Source organism: Meleagris gallopavo, chromosome 12 (genome assembly GCF_000146605.3).
Source record: "Meleagris gallopavo isolate NT-WF06-2002-E0010 breed Aviagen turkey brand Nicholas breeding stock chromosome 12, Turkey_5.1, whole genome shotgun sequence".
Taxonomy (NCBI): domain Eukaryota; kingdom Metazoa; phylum Chordata; class Aves; order Galliformes; family Phasianidae; genus Meleagris; species Meleagris gallopavo.
In genome coordinates this window covers 5680599-5680802 of record NC_015022.2, presented here as the reverse complement: position 1 = coordinate 5680802, position 204 = coordinate 5680599, and positions in this window count along the sequence as shown.

The following is a 204-nucleotide window of genomic DNA, read 5'->3' as shown; positions in this document are numbered from 1 at the left end:
CAAAATGAGCAACATACTGTAATAAATTATCTGCCCATTGGTTTACATATTAATTGCGTTTTAAGGAGTTACCAAGCAAACCTTTTAAGAAATCCACATTTTTGTGACAGTAAAAATAAACCAGTAGAAAGTAAAATATATAATTAAGCACTGTTATTCTGAATTTCGCCTTTGGAGGTCGATATCAGTCTCCCTTCAGGAAAA